We start from the raw sequence: 19252 nt of genomic DNA on the forward strand, positions 1-19252 counted from the left end.
TCATGATCTAAATTAGTAAAAATGCAGATTTGTTATATGGAAACGTATGAAATAAGAATTGGATGTTCAAGATTAGGTGGCAAATACTCCCTAGGGAGTAGCAGGTAGAACCTTGTTTAAAGCCTCGTACACACGCAACGATTATCGGCCGACCGATCGTCTGACTTTTGTCCAAGTTGTGTTTTGTTGGTTGGAATGTGCCTAGACTGCACACAAATTTTCTCTGCCAACAAAATTCTACTTCAGAAGTGATGTCATGTTTTGGTTTGTTTTCTTTGTGTTTTTTCTTCACTGAGCATGCCCAGTCTTGCTCATCAGATTTTTCCCTGTCAAAATCTGTACTGACTGCACGAAAATCGGCCGTTGTGTTGACGGCCAACAAAAATTTTATAGCCTGCACACCAGATTTTTTTCGGCCGAAAAGTCGGAGTTGGTTGTCGGAAGCATCATACTAAAGGCCCGTACACACGTGCAGATTGTCGGCCGAAAAGATTCGGCCAATTTTCGGCTTGTTAGTATGATGCTTCCGACAGCCGACAGCGCACTTTCGGCCGAACAGAATCTGTCGTGCAAGCATTAAAATTTTTGTATGCCGACACCAGAACGGCCGATTGTTCGCCAGTCAGTACAGAATTCGGCCGACAGACAGCAGGTTTGCAAGCCTGGGCATGCTCAGAAAAGAAAAAACACAGGGAAAGTTAACCATCACATGACATCACTTCTGCAGTCGGCTGTTGTTGGCGGACAAAATTCGTGTGCAGTCTTTTGCACTTTTCAGCGGACACGACAGCCCGGGGGCAAAAGACGGCCGATCGTTCGGCCGACGAACGGTACGTGTGTACGGGGCTTTACAAGCCGAAAATCGGCAGATCGGACGTTGGCCGAAAATTCCCTGCCAATTTTCGACGCGTGTGTACGGGGCTTTACTCTCAGCCATCTAGGCTCTGGTGTTCTCTTTGCTACTGACATTTGTGGTGCCATCATGTCAAGATCAGTAGAACTCTCTAATGCCCCGTACACACGTGCAGATTATCTGCAGACTTTTGTCTGCAGACTTACCTTTTCTATGTAGTGCAAGGGCCTGCCGGATTGCATACAAATTGAAAGTGTTTAGGTTTGACCTCCTATTATATGGTTTTGGTAAGTCTGCAGATAATCTGCATGTGTGTATGGGGCATAAGGCCCTCATGTGGAAGGTCGTGGATGCCTAGGAGTCTGACAGTGATTAAAAAAAAAATGGCAAATGATTTGAAATCAATCATTGCACTGTAAAGCAAAAAAAAAATCTCCCAAGTGGTAAAGATTTTACACTTAATATATCCAGGACTGGCTGACCCTACAAATAAACCCAAGAACTAACCATTTAATGCTAAAAAGAAGTTTCCAAGAACCCCAAAATCCCATCATACAATGTCTGGGTAACTCTTACAACAATTGGGGTCAAGTGCATTCATCTACAGTATAATCTGAAAGGGAGTGCACAAATGTAACCTAAATGAGTTGTGTGTTTAACAAAAAAAAAAAAAAAAAAAGGCTTTTGCTGGTCAAAATTAACATTAGAGCAGGTCTACAATTTGCCTATTAGATAGCTGATTGGTCACAGTGATGTTAGACATGTTTATACCATCCTTTTGACAGCATTTTAGAAGAACCCCATAGCTTTATATACTTTCTGCATCATATCAAAGTGTGCATGATGAGTATTTTAGGCGATCTGTCCAAAAGTTGAAGTTGTAATGGGTCCTTGAATACAATAATGATCTAATGCACACTAGCAAATCAACCAAGGAATAAAAAAGATTTAAAAAATGGATATGAACTGCTCTAATTTGATTCCCATTCATTTTTTGTTGGGGGATATTGAAACAAGCAGTTCACGCTTAGAACCCCACAAATAACTTGAAACTTGGAATATTTCATGGGGAATTGTTCAAAAACATTAATCTCAGAGACTAATGGGCAGTTATACAAAATGCCTACAAGAATTAATTTCTGCTAAACGGGGCAATGCCGACTTTAATGCCAAAGGCTATTTAGGTTTTTCCACAGTACACCATTATATCTATTGATATTTTTATTAAATGATTGAAAAGACAAAATGTTCTTGTATTTTTATTAAAGCATAGCCCCTTTATCTGTAGGCCCTGTGCAAACAAGGATCTAATGTGTACCTGTTCAAATATGTTAAGCGTCAATAAATTTCATGGGCTTTACATTTTCATTAAATGTATATGATTTTGTTGAATATTACTTTAAAAAAAAATAAAAAAAAAAAATGACCATTTATTATAGTATTGTCCCCACTGACCATTCTCCCACAACCTCCTTCACTCCGTGTCTTTATTCTTACAGGTACTTACAGTGGGTACGGAAAGTATTCAGACCCCCTTAAATTTTTCACTCTTTGTTATATTGCAGCCATTTGCTAAAATCATTTAAGTTCATTCTTCTTCCTCATGAATGTACACATAGCACCCCATACTGACAGAAAAACACAGAATTGTTGACATTGTTGCAGATTTATTAAAAAAGAAAAACTGAAATATCACATGGTCCTAAGTATTCAGACCCTTTGCTGTGACACTCATATATTTAACTCAGGTGCTTTCCATTTCTTCTGATCATCCTTGAGATGGTTCTACACCTTCATTTGAGTCCAGCTGTGTTTGATTATACTGATTGGACTTGATTAGGAAAGCCACACACCTGTCTATATAAGACCTTCCAGATCACAATGCATGTCAGAGCAAATGAGAATCATGAGGTCAAAGGAACTGCCTGAAGAGCTCAGAGACAGAATTGTGGCAAGGCACAGATCTGGCCAAGGTTACAAAAAGATTTCTGCTGCACTTAAGGTTCCTAAGAGCACAGTGGCCTCCATAATCCTCAAATGGAAGATGTTTGGGACGACCAGAACCCTTCCTAGAGCTGGCCGTCCGGCCAAACTGAGCTATCGGGGGAGAAGAGCCTTGGTGAGAGAGGTAAAGAAGAACCCAAAGATCACTATGGTTGAGCTCCAAAGATGCAGTCAGGAGATGGGAGAAAGTTGTAGAAAGTCAATCATCACTGCAGCCCTCCACCAGTCGGGGCTTTATGGCAGAGTGGCCCGACGGAAGCCTCTCCTCAGTGTAAGACACATGAAAGCCCGCATGGAGTTTGCTAAAAAACACCTGAAGGACTCCAAGATGGTGATAAATAAGATTCTCTGGTCTGTTGAGACCAAAATAGAACTTTTTGGCCTTAATTCTAAGCTGTATGTGTGGAGAAAACCAGGCACTGCTCATCACCTGTCCAATACAGTCCCAACAGTGAAGCATGGTGGTGGCAGCATCATGCTGTGGGGGTGTTTTTCAGCTGCAGGGACAGGACGACTGGTTGCAATCGAGGGAAAGATGAATGCGGCCAAGTACAGGGATATCCTGGACAAAAACCTTCTCCAGAGTGCTCTGGACCTCAGACTGGGCCGAAGGTTTACCTTCCAACAAGACAATGACCCTAAGCACACAGCTAAAATAACGAAGGAGTGGCTTCACAACAACTCCGTGACTGTTCTTGAATGGCCCAGCCAGAGCCCTGACTTAAAGCCAATTGAGCATCTCTGGAGAGACCTAAAAACGGCTGTCCACCAATGTTTACCATCCAACCTGACAGAACTGGAGAGGATCTGCAAGGAGGAATGGCAGAGGATCCCCAAATCCAGGTGTGAAAGACTTGTAGCATCTTTCCCAAAAAGATTCCTGGCTGTATTAGATCAAAAGGGGGCTTCTACTAAATACTGAGCAAAGGGTCTGAATACTTAGGACCATGTGATATTTCAGTTTTTCTTTTTTAATAAATCTGCAACAATGTCAACAATTCTGTGTTTTTCTGTCAGTATGGGGTGCTATGTGTACATTCATGAGGAAGAAGAATGAACTTAAATGATTTTAGCAAATGGCTGCAATATAACAAAGAGTGAAAAATTTAAGGGGGTCTGAATACTTTCCGTACCCACTGTATGTATAGCTCTGTCAATTCACACACACACACACATTATATATATATATATATATATATATATATATAAAAAAAATACACACACACACTATATTGTCAAAGGTATTGGGGTGCCTGCCTTTACACGCACATGAACTTTATTGGCATACACATTATATAAATTTGTTGGTAGATTTCTATTAAATTTACCCTCAACTATGTAGTGCAAGGGCCTGCCTGATTGCATACAAATTGAAAGTGTTTAGGTCTGACCTCATATTATATGGTTTTGGTAGGTCTGAAGGAAAAATCAAAAGAAAATTGTATAGTGTGTATCCAACTTAAGCCCCGTACACACGCGTCGAAAATTGGCAGGAAGTTTTCGGCCAACGTCCGATCTGCCGATTTTCGGCTTGTTAGTATGATGCTTCCGACAACCGACTCCAGATTTTTTTGGGCCGAAAAGTCGGTGTGCAGACTATAAAATTTTTGTTGGCCGTCAAAACACGGCCGATTTTCGTGCAGTCAGTACAGATTTTGACAGGGTATGATCTAATGAGCAAGACTGGGCATGCTCAGAGAAGAAAGAACACGAAGAAATCAAACCAACACATGACATCACTTCTGAAGTAGATTTTTGTTGGGCGAGAAAATTTGTGTGCAGTCTACAGCACATTCCAACCAACAAAAAACCACTCTGGACAAAAGTCGGACGATCGGTCGGCCGATAATCGTTGCGTGTGTACGGGGCTTTAGTCCGTAGGGTTCAATATTGAGTTGGCCCACCCTTTGCAGCTATAACAGCTTGAACTCTTCTGGAAAGGCTGTCCACAAGGTTTAGGAGTGTGTCTAAGGGGATGTTTGACCAATTCTAACCAGAAGCGCATTTGTGAGGTCGGGCACTGATGTGGATAAGAAGGCCTGGCTCACAGTCTCTGCTCTAATTCATCTCAAATCTGTTCTATCGGGTTGAGGTCAGGACTCTGTGCAGGCCAGTCAAGTTCCTCCATTCCAAACTTGCTCATCCATGTCTTTATAGACCTTGCTTTGTGCTCTGGTCCAAATCATTTGGTGGAGGGGGGATTATTGTGTGGGGTTGTTTTTCAGAGGTTGATTTTGGCCCCTTAGTTCCAATGAAGGGAACTCTTAAGGCGTCAGCATACCAAGACATTTTGGACAATTTCATGTTCCCAACTTTGTGGGAACAGTTTGGGGATGGCCCCTTCGTGTTCCAACATCACTGCGCACCAGTGCACAAAGAAAGATCCATAAACACATGGATGAGTGAGTTTGGGTTGGAGGAACTTGACTGGCCTGCACAAAGTCCTGACATCAACCCGATAGAACACCATTGGGATGAATTAATTTAGAGACTTTGAGTCAGGCCTTTTTGTCCAACATTGGTGCCTGACCTCTCAAATGCACTTCTAGAAGAATGGTCAAACATTTCCATAGACACTCTCCTAAACCTTCTTGACAGCTTTCCCAGAAAAATTGAAGCCGTTACAGCTGCAAAAGTTGTCCCAACTCAATACTGAACCCTACGGACTAAGACTCAGATGCCATTAAAGTTATTGTGCGTGTAACGCCAGGCGTCACAATACTTTAGACAATATCATTACATAGACATTCACAGCAGTCCCTGCCCTCAAAGAGCTTACAATCTATGGTCATAAACTTCATTCATACATAATAATGCTAGGGCCAATTTAAACAGGAGCCAGTTAACCTACCAGCATGCCCTTTGGTGTGGCAGGAAACCGGAGTACCTGGAGGAAACCCATGAAGGCACGGGAAGAACATGCAAACTCCATCCAGGTATTATCATGGTTTGGATTTGAACTAATGACCCTAGTGCTGGTACGTGGAAGACATCCGCACTATAGCCAAATGATGGCTACAGCGCAGGCGTGAATTGCCGGGAGGGCGTATATTGACGTCCTCTCGGCAAGGAGCGGCCTGCAGGCTCCCGATTGGAGATCGGGGGCGATCCCGCCCCCTTACCACGTGATCAGCTGTCAGCCAATGACAGCTGATCATGTAAAGTAAACAGCAGCCAGCGATCAGCTGTTTTTTTCTGTCAGTGTGAGGAGAAAAAGACAACCTACCAGTGCCCACAAGTACCCACCAGTGCCATCTGGCAGTGCCCACTAGTGCCACCTACCAGTGTCACCTATCAGTGCCCCATCATAAGTGTCCCTTACCAGTGCCTATCCTTGCCCATCAGTGCCACCTATTAGTGTCACCTACCAGTGCCTATCCGGGTCCATCAGTGCTGCCTCATCAGCGCACATCAATGAAGGAGAAAAATGACCTGTTTGCAAAACTTAAACTATAAAAACTGTTTTTCTCTGTCGCTCATTGACAGACGTAGTCCTCCTTGATTAATATCAACTCGGGTTATACTGCCCTCTACAGGAGTAGGACTAGACAGGAAAGAAAACGTTCTGGCCACACCCTAGGGGCAGTCCCAGAGGGTATATCCTCTCACTTCCTGCTACAGCAAATCAGTTTTTTTCTGTCGGGTTTGTTGGTGGACGCGGGCCCCTCTCTGGGATGGTCGGACACTCAGTTTCTGGGTCTCCCCTCTATCCTATAACAGGTCACAGATCCCCCAATTTGAGTGTGATTTTTGTGAATTGAAACCAGGAGGCTTGGTTTGGGAGCTGACTATCTAAAGTCACTATATGACTGTAAGGGTGACTGAAGTCAGTGGCAGACTACTAAAAGGCATTACTATTGAGGTATAGAGGTATCCTACCTGTCTAGTGTGCACACAGGCCGATGCCTATGCCTGAGTTACTGCAGCCACAGATCGCCATCCCTCCAGAAAGCCGGTCACTTCCACAGGCCGCACAGCCTCCCGCAGGCCGAGGACACCTCCCGCAGGCCGAGGCACTTCCGCAGGCCGAATGCACACATCCCGCAGGCCGCTGCTAACTTGCAAGCCGCAGCTATCCTACACAGGCCGCCGCCATTTTCCTGCAGATCGCACGAGGCCGCCATATTGGCGTAGCCTCGTGTCTCCAGCATGGGGGCGGCCATGTTTGAGGTGACCAAACACCTCGTGGAGTAATTGGGAGGCGCCGGAAGGCGTGTAAAGGGGCAGAGCCGCCTCCTTGGCCCAGGGAAAGCAAGCCAAAGACTTCCTGTCTGTAACAGACAGTGCTGGAAGCAGGTTGATAAGAAACTTCTGTGCATCAGGTGAGCCTTGGGGTCTCTCTCTCTCTCTCTTTCTGAGGGGTCCAAGCAGGTAGACTGAGGGGCGCTACTGCGCTGGTGGACTAAGTTAAAAAAAAGAAAAGAAAAAAAGATGTTTTTTCCTTGCAATTAATTTTTTTGTGTTTGCTGGCAAGTGTCTTGTTACATGAACCCTGCCACATATGTATCCCCACCTGATCCCCTCAGGGTGGCCGCAGGATCCTCCAGTACCCCACTTGTGATGATGCATTATCAGCAGTTTTGGAGTCTTTGGTATCCCGGGTGGAGGTAGCCTGTCAGGGACGGGGGTCAAGAAGAGCGACCCCCGCCTACCCCTATGTCATCTGATACCTCAGATACGGATTCTGAGCTGGTCATTGCAGTCCCTTTTCTGGGGTTGTTGTCTCAGGTACGGTCTCCTCAGACAGTAAGGAGGACGCGTCTGCCTCTGCCATAGCACAAGAAGCGTTGGTGGAAGCACTAGTTGTGTCTGTCCGGGAAACCTTAAATCTTGAGGTTACATCGGCAGAGGTAGCTGAGACTCATATTCCTTTTTTGGTACTAGCAAGCCTACCAAAATGGTGAAGGGTTTCCCTTGCCCAAATGGGGTCGACCGTAAATGAGCCCTGCTATTTCCAAACGCATGGCTAGGCGCTATCATTTTGAGGAATCCCTCATTACAAAGATGGACGGTACCACCAATAGTGGACTCACCGATTTCCAGACTAAATAAAGCCACTGTTATCCCGTTGGATTGACAGAATGGGCCCCACCCATCTCTAGGGTGGGGGGACGTCTTCACCGGTTTCCGGATCCAGGGCTTTCCAGAATCCCGGATAAAGGGGTTCGCAAGGTCATATGGTCGGGATACAAGATCGAGTTTTGATCACTTCCACCGGTGCGATTCTTCCCTTCCAATAGTCGACATCCCCGGGTCGCTTAAAAGCTTTGCGGGGGACAGCTTGATACAACAAGCAGTGGTAGTTCCCATTCCTTGGAGGAGTTCTAGTCGAACTTGTTCACAATGCCCAGGAAAAAGGGCTAGGTGCGTCCAATTCTGGTCTTGGAAGAGATGGAGTCGATCCATACAGTGGTGGCCTCCCTGCATGAGGGGGATTTCCTGGCGTCCATAGACATTTAGGATGCCTATCCTTATATCCCCATCTTCGCAGGACATCAGCGTTTTCGTTGCTTTTCCCAAAGATCATCCCTGGTTCTCACCAGGAGACTGAACTATCTGGGCCTAATTTTGGATACATCCTTGGCAAGAGTGTTTCTCCATGCGGAGAAACTCCAGAAGATTCAGTCAATGATTCGGATGTTGCTGTCCGTCAACTGGCTGGGATTGATGGTCGCCTCCTTAGAGGCAGTACCGTTTGCCCAGTCTCATACCTGAATTCTCCAAAGAGGAGATTCTTCTCATATGGAATCGGAATCCCGATTCCCTGGACAATCGGATCCGATTGAGTGAGCGGACCAGGGAGGCTCTGGTCTGGTGGCTTCGGTCTCCGTTGCTCAGCCAGGGGAAGTCATTTCTTCGGATAAATTCCAAGTTACCGATAAATGTGTTGGAACTGAGAGCAATCAGACTTTGTCTGATTTACTGGACCGAGCAGCTCCAGGGCAGCCCGGTTCGGATCCAAGCGGACTATGCCACGGTCATGACTTAGGTCGATCACCAAGGGGCACCAAGAGTGCCCTGGCGGCCATAGAAGTGGCCAACATTCTTATTGGGGGAACAGTTGTTCCAGTTCTCTCCGCGATATTTATCACGGGGTGGACAGGCAGATTATTTCAGCCGTCAGATTCTGGATCAAGAGGAATAGTCTCTTCATCCAGAGGTATTTCACCAGCTGTCCCTTCATTGGGGCACCCCGGATATGGATCTGTTGGTAGGTTGGCTCAACAGGGCTCGCACCCGCGATCCTCTAGCGGACGCAGCAGACGCGCTGAACGGCCTGTAAAGGCAGTATCAGCTACTATATGTCTTCCCCCCTCTCAAATTGCTGGTGAGATTTCTCCGCAGGATAGAGATGGAGGGAACTCCAGTTATCCTGGTAATTCCGGGCTGGCCTCGTCAAGCCGGGTACGCCGACTTGGACAGGCTAGTCGCGGACGCTCCTTGGAGACTTCCTCTCAGGGAGGATCTGCGGTCTCAAGGACCGATCTTCCATCGTGCTTTACAGTCGCTGGTTTTAATGGCCTGGCTATTGACCCAGGTACTGAAGGACAGAGGGTGTCAGCTTCAGTTATTCCTACTCTAATTAAAGCAAGGAAAGCGACTTCCAGCAAAGTCTATTATCGCACATGGAAGACTTATATCGCGTGGTGTGAATCTTTGGAATTTCCCCCACGTACCTATTCGGTGACCCGAATCTTGGCTTTTCTGCAAAAGGGAGTTGAGCAGAAACTATCCTTGAGCACTATCAAGGGTCAGGTTTCAGCATTAGCAATCTTCTTTCAGAAGCCTTGGGCTACTCATTCCTTGGTGTCCAGGGGGTGCGGCACTTGGCTCCGCCAGTGCGCGCGCCCTTACCGCCCTGGGATCTTAATTTGGTGTTTGTCGGTTCTTCAGAAACCTCCCTTTGAAAATATCTGGGATTATCCCAGAAGGTGGCCTTCTTGGTGGCTATCACTTCTGCACGCAGGGTGTCAGAACTGGCTGCATTATCATGCCATTCCCCATATCTAGTGGTTCATAGGGATAAGGTAGTTCTTCATCCGAAGCCATCCTTTCTTCCTAAGGTGGTTTCAGATTTTCATCTGAATGAAGATATTGTGCTACCTTCCTTGTGTCCTAAGCCCAATCATCCTCAGGAATATGCGTTGCATTCCTTGGATGTGGTTCGAGCAATAAGGATATACCTGAAGACTACGGAATCGTTCCGTAAGACGGATTCACTTTTTGTGATCACGGATGGCCCCAGAAAGGGGTTGCCTGCATCTGCCGCGACTATCTCCAAATGGATTAGACAGACGGTGGTACAGGCTTATTCTATTAAGGGTCGGAATCCTCCGTTCCCTGTTAAGGCGCACTCCACTCGAGCGCTCAGTACTTCCTGGGCCTACCGCCATCAGGCGTCGGTGGTCCAGGTGTGCAAGGTGGCTACCTGGTCGTCGGTTCATACCTTTACAAAATTTTATAAAGTTGATGTGATGGCATCGGCGGATGCCTCATTTGGCCGCAAGGTTTTGCAGGCCGCAATTTGAGGAGACCGGTGGTCTACCTCGAGGGTTTTTTTCCGTTGGAATTTCAGTTGAGTCTCATCGTGTGATTGATGAGCCTTTAAAACTTCTAGTTGGCACCGGTTGGGCCTTCTAGATTGCATTTTGATTTTCATTTTCCCACCCCTCATTTGTGGCACTGCTTTGGGACATCCCGAGTTGATATTAATCAAGGAGGACTACGTCTGTCAATGAGCAACAGAGAAAAATGGATTTTTGTAAAATCTTACCGTAAAATCCTTTTCTCTTAAGCTCATTGACAGACGTAGTACCCGCCCCTCTGTTTTTGAGTTGGGTTGGGTTAAATTCTCTAAACACTGCTTTGTGACATAACTGATTTGCTGTAGCAGGAAGTGAGAGGATATACCCTCTGGGACTGCCCCTAGGGTGTGGCCAGAACGTTTTCTTTCCTGTCTAGTCCTACTCCTGTAGAGGGCAGTATAACCCGAGTTGATATTAATCAAGGAGGACTACGTCTGTCAATGAGCTTAAGAGAAAAGGATTTTACGGTAAGATTTTACAAAAATCCATTTTTTTTTGTTTTTTTCAAAATTTTTGGTCTTTTTTTGTTTGTTTAGCAAAAAAAATAAAACCCCCAGTAGTGATTAAATACCACCAAAAGAAAGCTCTATTTGTTTGAAAAAAATGATAAAAATGTCATTTGGGTACAGTGTTGCATGACTGCACAATTGTCATTCAAAATGTGACAGCGCTGAAAGCTGAAAATTGGCCTGGGCAGGAGGGGGGTTTAAGTGCCCAGTAGGCAAGTGGTTAGCCACTTAGCCACTGCACTGCCCTGGCAAATGGGCACAGTCATAGGGGAACACAAAGGGGGCATTCTCAAAACAGTTGTCACAAGATTAGAAGCATTCCATTGTCTAAATTGACTATAGTGTATAATGCTGTAGCATCACAGTATCTTTAACTGAAAACAACTGAAATAAAGAATTTAGTTGGTGACAACATACTTTTGGCCATATACAGGTGCATCTCAAAAAGTTAGAATATCTTTAAAAGTTAATTTATTTCAGTAATTCAATTCAAAAAGTGAAACACTACACGCAGAGTGATATATTTCAAGCTTTTTTTTTTTTGTTTTTTGTTTATAATTTTGATTATTATGGCTTACAGCTAGTGAAAACACAAAACAGTATCTCAGAAAATTAGAATATTACAGAAGACCAATAAAAAAAGGATTTTTAATACAGAAATGTTGGCTTACTGAAAAGCATGTCTATGTACAGTATAGTATGCACTCAGTACTTGGTCGGGGCCCTTTTGCATAAATGAGTGCATTAATGCGGCGTGGCATGGAGGCGATCAGTCGGTGGCACTGCTGTGTTGTTATGGAAGCCCAGGTTGCTTTAATAGCGGCCTTCAGCTCGTCTGCATTGTTGGATCTGGGGTCTCTCATCTTCCTCGTGACAATACACCACAGATTCTCTATGGGGTTTAGGTCAGGTGAGTTTGCTGGCTAATCAAGCACAGTGATACCATAATCATTAAACCAGGTATTGGTACTTTTGGCAGTGTGGGCAGGTGCCAAGTCCTGCTGGAAAATGAAATCAGCATCTCCATAAAGCTGGTCAGCAGAGGGGGGCATGAAGTGCTCTAGAATTTCCTGGTAGAGGGCTGCGCTGGCATGTATTTCCTCCCACTGATGGTAACATTTGTTTTCTTGGCCATTTTTTTTTGTGTGTTTAAGGGAATAGTTCCCCTATTGTACAAAATATAATTATTTGCACTCATATTGCAAAAAAAAAAAAAAAAGTGCCTTGAGCATTGCAACCATGATGATTGGCAATACACCAACTCCTGCAGACTCTTCCCCCAGCCCCAGGTCTATAAAGAGGTAGAGATCTTCAGTAATGGAGCCAAGGAAAGTACACAATGCACTATAAATGTGGTGATGTCGCTGCACTTGTGCTCTGTTGGGGCAGATGGGACTTGTAGTCTTTCTTATGGTCTTCACAGACCCGTGTGAATGGATGATGCAGGTAGAGGCACACACACAGACAAATTAAAAAATCAGCAGAAGCCTGCGGGTAAAAGTGCCTCACAATTCTGTTAGGGGAGGATGGGTGGCTGCAGGATGGCCCATGTTTCATGTTACACCCTAAGGCCCTGGTGCCCAACCTGCAACCCTTTGGTATGTGATATGCGGCCCTCAGATCTCAGCTGTCTATAGCGGGAACATTGATTAATTGGCATTACCCTCTACTATCCTCATGCTCCCAGTTTCGTATTGTCTTCTGCAGTATATCTCCTGCCAAAAACATAGCATGTCCACACTCTCTGACCCTTGTTTCCGCTATTAGGGCCAGTTCATACCACATGCAGTCCAGTGCGTTTTTTTTTCTGCATCAAAAACTCATGGAAAGTAAATTATATGTTTTCCAATGGCTTAGTTCACACCAGTGCTTGCAGTTTTAAGTGCGGTCCAGTTCCAGAAAAAAAAAAAAAAAGTAGAACATGCTGCATTTTTCCTGCACTGGACTGTACTGGAATGCTGAAAAATTAATCAGAATGCACCTAAACGCACCAAAACGCACTGAAACACACAATCCAAATGCATTCCAGATGCTTTTCTGCATGCGCATTTTTGATGTGTTCCAGTACATTTTCATTTCATTTACATTTTCCCCCCTCATGTTTTCTTAAACTTAAATAAGGACATGTGTGTTCCAGTGCATTTTTGTTAAGTTTAGGTGTGTTCCAGTGTAGTTTGGATGCATTATACCGTGTTCCAGTACAGTCCAGTGCAGGAAAAATGCAGCATGTTCTACTTTTTTTTCTGGAACTGGAACACACTGGTGTGAACAACGTCATTTGAAACCATATAACCTACTTTCCATGTGTTTTTGATACAGAAAAAAAACGCACTGGACTGCGTGTGGTATGAACTGGCCCTTAAGGTTAAAAAAAAAAAAAAAGAGGGGAAAAAAATGTGCTGGACTAACATTAACCACTTAAGCCCCGGAAGATTTTACCCCCTTCCTGACCAGAGCCTATTTTGCGATTCGGCACTGCGTGACTTTAACGGACAATTGCGCGGTCGTGCGACGCTGTACCTAAACAAATTTGACGTCCTTTTTTTCCCACAAACAGAGCTTTCTTTTGGTGGTATTTGATCACCTGTGCGATTTTTTGATCATGCGCTATAAACAAAAAAAGTGCTTCAATTTTGCAAAAATAACAATATTTTTCACATTTTTTTAAATTAAATTCCCCCCCAAAAAAATGTAAAAATCAAAATTTTTTAACATTTTTGGCCAATTTGTTTTATGCTACATATGTTTGGTAAAAAAAAAATCGCAAAAAGCGTATTTTGATTGGTTTGCGCAAAAGTTATGGCGTTTACTAACAAAGGGAAAGATTTTTGTCATTTTTGTTGTTTTTTTTTAACGCGTAATGGCGGCGATCTGCGATTTTTTTTGCGGTACTGCGACATTGCGGCGGACCGATCGGACCCTTGACTGACATTTTTGACACTTTTGGGGTTACCAGTGACATTACTACAGTAATCAGTGCTATAAATATGCACTGTTACTGTAAAATTACACTGGCAGTGAAGGGGTTAACTTTTTTGAGAGGGAGGGGTTATGTGTGTCCCTAGGGGCGTGCTTCTAACTGTGATTGGCTGTGGCTTGAGGTGTAGGAACAGTGATCAACGGTCCTACATAGTAGAACCGTATGATCACTATTCCTACACAGGGGAGAATGACAGGCGGCTTGTTTACATCAGCCGCCTGCCTTTCTCCCTCTCCACCGACAATCGGGTCCGCCGGTCATATGCGCGGGGGGGTCCGTGACCGCGCGGGAGCGTGCCTCCGGCAGCGCGCGTTCGCTCCCGAGACCCTCACAGGCTAGCGACGTATTACTACGTCGCTTTGCCTGTGAGGGGCTGACCGCCGCAGTAAATAGTCGTGCGGCGGTCGGCAAGTGGTTAAAAAGCATTAAAAACGAACTGGAACGCATAAAAAACACGTCAAAAATGTGCATGCAGAAACGCATTTGGAATGCATCCGGACTGTGTTTCTATGGTGTGAGCTGGCCCTTAGGTCTGCAGTTCCTGCCACTCTTCTCAAGCATTACATATATTGAATATTATGTGTTGCTCTTTCGTGTTGTCAGGGGCCACATTTGAGGCCCCCTTGAACTCGTAAGTTGACAGCCATTGCCATAAGGGCCCGTTCACACATGCATTCAGTTAGCATCTGCCGAGCTTTTCAGACTGAACCACAATGTACATCTATTGGTAGGCGGATCATTTACATCCACCTACATCTGTGTTCTTTTTTGTTTTTTTTCTAAATGGAACAAGGCTGTGTCTTTTTACGTTCAGACTATTCTGATTGGAAGAAAACAGTCTGTTTACATCTGGTCCATTTATGTCCGTTTTTAGGCAGGAAACATACATTTTTTTTGGAGGAATTTAAAAAACGTCAGCGCAAAATCTGTTAGTTCACTGATTCAAGAATAAGTTGTTATATTATTATCTGTGGGGCTCTGTATATAAAGTGCTATCCAATTCAATAAACCAAAATGAAAAAAGAATAGAGAATATAAGTGCAATATAGAGCTCTAATATATTCAAATGAAACACCCAGTATGCTAAAAATGATAATCAATAAAGTGCTGGTGTATAAATTCCAAAATGGAAGAAAAACACTGTAAATATGTTTTAAATAGTGCAAAAATTACATATTTATAATAATAAATATTGATATCAAAATAAACCCTCTGAGCACTGTGTGTCAAAAAGTGCTAGTGCATCATAATAATCCATACTGTTATCATACCAAAAATAAATAAATAAAAAATAAATACAATAAGAATATATCAAAAATAAATGGTATAGTGAAAAAAATAAGAAAGTCCATATGAATAAAAAAGAATCCAGTGGCAAAGTGCAATTAGTGCTGAGATCTGAATAAGTGTTCACAGTGCCCACACCTGATCCACTTCCACCAACAGTGCTCCACAGTTTGTGCTAAATAGAACTCACCAGAAGTAGAGCTGGTAATATTATAAACCATCAACAAAGCGCATATCCAGCATAGGAATCAGCCAAATGTATATCACCTTCCGTATATTTATGCTCCCATAAAATGGATCAAGGGTATCATATATGAGGGAGGGAAGACAGGGACGCCACAATAGTGTATTTCCATACTAAATTTATTAGGACACATAAAACTATTACACTCACAAAGAATGGTGTCCCTCCTGACACTAGGATCTAGGCATAAATTGAAACTCCCGCCGCTCCGGCCGCTCAGCTGTCCGCCGCAAGCCTGGGTTCCTTAGTTTACAGTGGTGTTGCTTCGGCGTCCTTAGGCACACCCTACCGGTTTCGTCACCTGACGTCTTTACGGGGCGCACATTTTTTTTTATATGTAGCACTACTCCCATGGGAGCTGCTGTGTGCGGGTTCCCCCGGGGTTACCATTAGCAACAACAGAACAGTCTGGCATTTTTCCAAGTGTTTTACCTCAGACAAGAAGCAGTCCAGTATCTTTGGTTTTTATGTTTTATTTGTAACTTGGATGGGAGAAGGGAATGAGTGGGATACTCCAACTTAAAGAACTATACACAATAGGCTGGGACAACTTGAATAGAGCTGAATAGCGCTGATTAACGCTGAATAGAGCTAGTCACGGCTAGGCCGCTGCTTCACTTTGTTCTTGGCTGTGAATGAAGTAATTGAGCTTCCTGAGGTAAGCTGTACTCTAAGGTTGACTGTACTGCTGAACAATAATACTAAAAAAGTGTAGCGCCAATAAAAATAAATATAGTATTGATGAGAGATCATCCATTAAACAATATAGTGAAATCCACAGGAATTATGGTGAATAAAGTCCCAACCAAAAGAAAAAATTATATAGGTGCAAGTCCAAATAGATCCAGGTAAGAATGTAGTGAGAGACGCTCCTTCCCGTGACACCCAGGGAAAGTGTGAGATGGGGACACCTTGGTGCACAAGTATTGAGAGCAGCTTACCAGAACACCATGGCTACTCAAATGAATGAGAAAGCCTCGCCCAGCAAAGAGATGTTTCCACAAAATTCAATGGATCCCAAGGGAGGTGACACCATAAAACCGATCAAATCCTCTTAATCACTCCGTTGTGGTCAAATAAGTGTGTGGAGGGAAATGAAACAAAGGACCATAGTGTAATCCCGTAAAACACATATAATCAATTTATTTTAAAATACTACTCACAAAGTTGAAGACATAAGCAGGCACATATGATATAACAGCTGAAGATCCACCCACGGAGTCCCGCGTGTATCCAGTCAGCATAAGAAAAAAACAGCAGCAGGCCGGCTATGTAAGGGGGCGTGTGGACGTTACATCTGGAGTCGCCAACATTTCGTCATCAAAAGACGTCGTCTGGGCGTGACTACCAGACGTAAGACACACGCCTTTTTACCCCCACAAGTAGAATGAGTGGCGTATGCTTCCGCCAATAAAATTAAGGGCGGGAGCCAATACGCCACATGATCGGAGACAAAAACATTGTGTGCATGGCCTGTTATTCCACCCCCCCCAGTTATGCGAAGGCAGGAAGTACTGCTGAACAACCTCAGGGCCCTTCCTGGCACCCCTTTGTCCCTAATCTTCAGGGTTAACTACTTGGCACCCCCTTTCCTGTAACAATCTGTGTGAGCTGGCTCCTTGATCCCCTGACATCTCGGGAGTGCTCTCCTCTCCTAGGCAGACCCTTGAGCAGATCCCTCAGTACTCACGATACTGTTTTTCCTGAAGTCTTCTGCCCAACAGCTCCACTGTCAGCACTCTGGATCCTCTGCAGTTCAGCTCCACACCCGGTTCAATAGGCCGACTGCCTGAACCACCTTCCTCACACCTGCAGGAGGAGAGACAGCCGTCCACCTCCTCCTAGGACTTTTCTCCTGCCAAAAGGAACTCTGTCACATGCTCCCTCCAGATTTATTACCAATCCCAGGATGCATTGAAGCAATGCCCACCCACTGGGACAGCCATAAATCCTGATGTGCTACTGGTCAGGTTTCCTCCACTGTCCAACAAGCTCCCTTATTGGATACAGTGGGTAGACTCCCTTAGACCCAATAAATCACACCTGGAAACATGTGACAGGCTAAACTAACAGATCTGGCTCTCCTGATAAGCAGAACAGAGCCACCAAATGTGTTTTCCTAGCACCTACCTAGGAAGGTTCTACATATACTTTTATCACCTATGATTGGTTTCTACAACAACAACAAAAAAACTAAATGACTGCAAAAACAGATATAAACTGAAATGATTTAAACTGAAGATGGATGTGCAAACTGATGCCACTTGAATCCATATTCATCAGCTGTTTTCTTAAACAGAACTAAACCCTCCTATAATTTTCCACCAAGGAAGCTGCCATCTTAGTCTATATAAATGTCCTGTCTTGTGCAAATAGCAAATAGGTGATTACTGCTGTGCTCCACTTCTGAGGAAAGTGCTTGTGCTCCCCTTCTGGTTCCCTACTTACCAGAGCCACATGAAAGTAGAGCAGTAAATCAAATCTCTCTGATGTGAATAGGATTCCTTGTGGAGCCAAAATAGTGCGGTAGTGGTAGTTGGAAATATCCTTAGTTGTTGGTGTTCTTGAAGACCCTCATTAAAACAAAAGGTCATCCATAGTGAAGTAAGTATTACCAAGCCTTTATTGAAACAAAGAAAACTACTTACACAACGTATAACATAAAACAGCGGTGCGCGGCCCAGTGGTTACTGCTCTCGCAGCGTGCTTTCCACCGGCAGGATGTGACGTGGTACGCTCAACCTCTCTCTAGACGCGTTTCGCCCTCCCCTTTGGGCGTCATCTGTAGCTACAGAATTACAAAGGTTCTGAGGCTGATTAACCAGTTCTGGACTGGAAGGATTTACCCCCTCAATGATCAGGCCATTTTTTGTGATTCGGCACTGCGTTACTTTAACGGGCAATTGTGCGTTCATTCGACGCTGTACCGAAATAAAATTGATGTCATTTTTTCCCACAAATAGAGCTTTCTTATGATGGTATTTGATCACCTCTGCGGTTTTTACGTGCATCAGCATCCTTGTTGCCTAGTGGGGGCGGGCGCACGCTCGCCCCCAGGAACGCTCCCGCGAGCCGATTAAACTCAATTAAAAATAGAAATGAAGGGAAATATAAAAAAATATTAAATACCTTTCTTCACTTTATTATAAGTGATCACACTTCAGTGCCGCTGCTAGCTGCCATAATCCCAGTATCTTTTTTTCAGTCAGGCGGTCGGCTTCCATAGAAAAGTGGTCCCAGCGGCGCATACATGACGGGAACACTTTTATAGGCAGCGGAAGAATCCCCCTACCCCCCTCTGCTTCCCAGTCATCTCAGAGCTTAACTCGGCTCTATGCCCTTGGAGGACCGGAGTGACGTCTGACATCACTTTCGCCTTTTGGGTTTAATGGAATTTTTTTCTTTCCCTTCTTAACCACTTGCCGACCGCTCACTCGAACTCTACTGCGGCAAAGTGGTTAGTTCCCATCCAGCGACGTAGACCTACGTCACTGGACTCCTCCCCTTGTGGGCGGCGCACGCGCGCCGCCGGAGGCTCGCTCCCGCGCGCCGCCGGAGGCTCGCTCCCGCTGTATTCAGTCACAGCGGGAGTCGGGCCAGGGGAGGAGCGGCGGTGATCACCGCCGCTCTTCCCCGATCGTCGGGGAATCGAGTTTGGAGATCCGCCCGCTTGTGTAAACAAAGCGGGCGGATCTCCTAAGTGACAGACAGTGACAGATTGCAGGGTTCAGCACAGCTGAACCTGCGATCTGTCCCTGTGTCACTCAGTCACCTCCCCCCACACACGTT

The 19252-nt window shown here is 44.8% G+C and overlaps 1 protein-coding gene across 1 annotated transcript in view; it reads left to right on the top strand.

Annotated features, from left to right (window-relative positions):
- The window catches only part of LOC309548060 (charged multivesicular body protein 3), a 114307-nt gene that overhangs the window by 45213 nt on the left and 49842 nt on the right, over positions 1 to 19252 (top strand). The gene's annotated exons all lie outside the window — the stretch shown is intronic.

This window comes from Pelophylax lessonae, assembly GCF_965119305.1.
Source record: "Pelophylax lessonae genome assembly, chromosome: 1".
NCBI lineage: Eukaryota > Metazoa > Chordata > Amphibia > Anura > Ranidae > Pelophylax > Pelophylax lessonae.